The sequence below is a fragment of the Chinchilla lanigera genome, unplaced genomic scaffold, assembly GCF_000276665.1.
Source record: "Chinchilla lanigera isolate Chin_1 unplaced genomic scaffold, ChiLan1.0 scaffold00068, whole genome shotgun sequence".
Lineage (NCBI taxonomy): Eukaryota > Metazoa > Chordata > Mammalia > Rodentia > Chinchillidae > Chinchilla > Chinchilla lanigera.
Window position 1 is genome coordinate 7,510,895 of NW_004955469.1, and position 4,039 is coordinate 7,514,933.

The window sequence follows — 4,039 nt, forward strand, 5'->3', positions numbered from 1 at the left end:
CCCAAAACAACAACCAAAAAAAACCCCAAGAAACTCTTAAGTGTAAAAAAAAATGAAGAAGACTCCTACCTGGGAGGAAAAAAAAGGAGAGGCCATGGTGATGAGTAAGGACTACTTCTCAGCAGTCAAGGGCCTCAAAGAAAAGAGCAGGTCAATTTAGGGGAGTCAGAAAACCTTAAATCTGGCACTTCCTATGTCCTCCCTGCAAAAGAGAAAACACACCACCTAGAAGATCTCTAAAATGTGTATCTTTAATACCCTCAGGCATCTAGAGTATAGAATGGTGCTCTGAAAAATAGCCAGATTTTAGAAATGAAAATCATAATACTAAGCTTTTAAAAATTTTCACCAATAGACTATGTAGAACTAAATACATCTAAAGATTATTAGAACATTTTTAAAAAGTTAAGAAATGTGAGAGGTACATATAAGAGTTTTAAAGTAGGTATTTCAGAGTTCCAGAGAGAGTAAGAGAATGGAGAGGAGACAATAGTGTTACCAGAACAGATAATCACAGAGAATTTTTCAGAACTGGTGAAAGATATAAGCCTCATAGACTTAAAAATCTTGTACATTAAAATAAGACAAAAATTAAATAGACACACAAACATTATATTTAGATTTTGATAAAATGCCACTGCATCAGTCACGGTTTACTAGAGAAACAGATATAACACAAGATATACAAATGTACAAGAAATTACAAGTTTGGCTTAACAGTGGTCAGCCACAGAGTTGGATGAGGAAGCGTGCAGAGGGTGTCTGCACGCTGGAGATTGAAGAGCCCAGCCCCAGGCCTGGAGCTCACTGCAATGTCCATGCAAGTTCGTATCGGGAGGCCAATGGGTCTGCAACGAAATGCTAAAGAATCTACAAGAAAAGCCAGAGAGCCTACACCAGAAGGCTGAAGAGTCCCAGGCAAAAGCCAAACAGTCTGCACCAGAAGCCAGGAGATGTCCAAGCCGAAGGTGAAGACTGGAGCTCCTCCGAAGAACCAGCAGCCAGTCCTTTCTCAGTTTCCTTTTTTTTTTTTTTAACCCACAGCACTTTGTCCTGTCTCCACTTCTGGCTCAGAACACCACTTGATAAAGGTCACTGAGATCTTCCTGGTGAGCCTGTTTGGAACATCCTGGGAACTCTCTAACACAGCAAGAATCTGGAGGCCAGTCCATCTCTGTCATTTCCAGCCAGTCAGTAAAATACAGCACTCCACAACACTTCAACTCTCTCTGAAAAATATCCCAAGCATAAGTAAGCCACCTGTATCTAGGCAAGCCATAATTTGTCATTCTGGCTTTCAAAGTCACCACATCTGACCACTGTACTGGAATCATAAGTTCCTGCTCATATGTCCACACTCCACAAGCCAGCTCTACACAGAAAATGACAAGTAAACTTCCAAAGTTAAGAAATGTGAGAGCTATATCTAAGAGTTTGTCATTCTGCACATAGTAAACCATGCAAGAAGCAACAGGTTTCTTTTCACTGTTCCACAGTATCCCAGCACTCCCACAATGATAAGGAAACAGCAAATAGCAATCATGATCGGATGGACTATAGGAAAGTAAGTCAAGATGACTGCTTCCTCCACTCTTGTTTCAGCAGTTAAAGTCAGAACATTATTTAGGTAATCCCTCATCTAAGCAGAGACAGGCAACACACTGATGGACATTAACCAAAATAGCAGATTAAGGGTGTAGCGCAAGCAACGCAGATACTTCACCGAGTATTCTCTAGCCATCATGAGCCTCAGCAGGGAGCAGCCCCCTCCTTCAGCACATCCTGCAGTGGCAGGCTGAGTGGCAGCTCTCGTGGGTGCCCGGCTGCACGTCAAGCTCTGGTCCATTTAGAGATGCCTGATATTCCTTGGTTTACTATCAATGAAGGGATTCAGAGGCTTAGGGAAATGAGAATGTGGAGACAGGACAAAGTGCTGTGGGTTAAAAAAAAGGAAACTGAGAACGGACTGGCTGCTGGTTCTTCGGAGGAGCTCCAGTCTTCACCTTCGGCTTGGTCATCTCCTGGCTTCTGGTGCAGACTGTTTGGCTTTTGCCTGGGACTCTTCAGCCTTCTGGTGTAGGCTCTCTGGCTTTTCTTGTAGATTCTTTAGCATTTCGTTGCAGACCCATTGGCCTCCCGATACGAACTTGCATGGACATTGCAGTGAGCTCCAGGCCTGGGGCTGGGCTCTTCAATCTCCAGCGTGCAGACACCCTCTGCACGCTTCCTCATCCAACTCTGTGGCTGACCACTGTTAAGCCAAACTTGTAATTTCTTGTACATTTGTATATCTTGTGTTATTATCTGTTTCTCTAATAAACCCCAACTGATGCAGCCACATTATCAATTATTTAAAGAAAATTTTAAGAATGCTGCTAACAAAATATAAGACATTCATCAGGAGAATCAGATCATTTTCAGCAAAAGTAACTACAAGGTCATGAAGGAGTGAGTGGTAACTTCAAAGAATGAAGGGAAAGCGACTTCTGGCTAGATTCTAAATCTAGTCAAATTATCATTTAAGAGTGAGAGTTTACTGAAACAATTAGACAAGAAAAAGAAATAAAAACCTGCAGATTGCAATGGAAGAAATAAAAATGTCTATACTTGCAGATACATGACCTCATACATAGAAAACCCTAAAGAGTCCACACAAAAAGAACACAAGATCAATATATAAAAAAATCATTTGTACTCTATATATTAGCAGTAAAAAGAAAACAATTTCATTCATAATGGCATCAAAAGAATAAAATACCTAGGAATAAATTTAGCCCAAGTGTAAGATTTATACACTGAAAACTGTAAAACAACATTGAAAGGAACTAAAGAAGGCCTAAATATTGTAAATGGAAAGACATCTCACACTTATGGACTGAAAGACTTAAAACTGTTAGCACAGCAATAGTCCCCAAATTGATCTATGGACTCAATGGATTCAATTCCTATTAAAATTACAGCTGCCTTTATTATACTTTTTGCAGGACTTAATGAGAAACTTTTTTTTTTTGGTACTGGGAATTGAACTCAAGACCTTGCACTTGCCAGGCAGGCACTTGTGCCACTGATTATATCCCTGGCCTTTGGATTTAATGAGTTGATTGTAAATTCATATGGAAATGAAAGGGACATAGAACAATCAAAGCCATTTTCCAAAAGAGGAACAAAGTTCAAAGACACTTCCTGATTTTCAACAATATCAACTTACTTCAAGGTAAACTTATTACCTTATTTCAAGGTAGTTTATGTTAAAATATTTAGACATATTCATAAATGTCCAAGCCAGGCATGGTGGCACATGCCTGCAGCACTTGGGAGGTTGAAGCAGAAGGATTGCTGCAAGTCAGGGTGGGCTACAACCCAATTCAAGGCCAGCCTGAACCACATAGTGAAACCCTGTCTGGAAAAAAAACAAAAAACAAAAAACAAGTCCACTACGTTTTCTAGTGACACAGAAATTACTCTTTAATGTTTGAACTTAACATTTCCCATTGAAGGACTAACCAGGTCTGATCCTGCTAAGCTTCCAAAACCAGACAAGATCAGGCATGTTCAGGGTGCTATGACTGAAAACATTTCTAAGGCTGAACAACTGCACAGCTGATCAGGAAGCCTTTCTAGGCTAAACTGATGACCCAATCACTGCTGTGAGCTCACTACACACACGCATTGTTAGAAATAGTGCCCAGAGCAGAGCTCAGCCCATTGCCACTCTTCTTGCCTCTCCACTCAAGTTCTTCACTGACCCTATTTCTGCCCATCCCCCAGAGGAAATGGTACAGGGATACATTGCAAGGAAGCTGAGGAGCACTGCTGTAGACAAAGCACTAAACCTATTTTCAGGATGTGTTGCTAGGGACCTGGGACATTCTTCTTTTTGAGAATGTTAAACTTATGTAGTCACCAGTCATCTTTTATTTATGCTTACACCACTGTGGCTTATGCTACTCAATAAAATGTCTGATTTGATTTGTTTACAACCATAAAGGCTTAGTACACGGTCAACTTAGTCTTCAGTGAACCTTTTCTGGGAAAGATC

The 4,039-nt window shown here is 40.6% G+C and overlaps 1 protein-coding gene and 1 pseudogene across 20 annotated transcripts in view; both read right to left on the reverse strand.

Annotated features, from left to right (window-relative positions):
• Dtnb (dystrobrevin, beta) overlaps window positions 1-4,039 on the reverse strand; it is a 368,991-nt gene that overhangs the window by 108,118 nt on the left and 256,834 nt on the right. The window lies entirely within an intron of this gene.
• LOC102024211 lies at window positions 1,071-1,741 on the reverse strand (annotated as a pseudogene).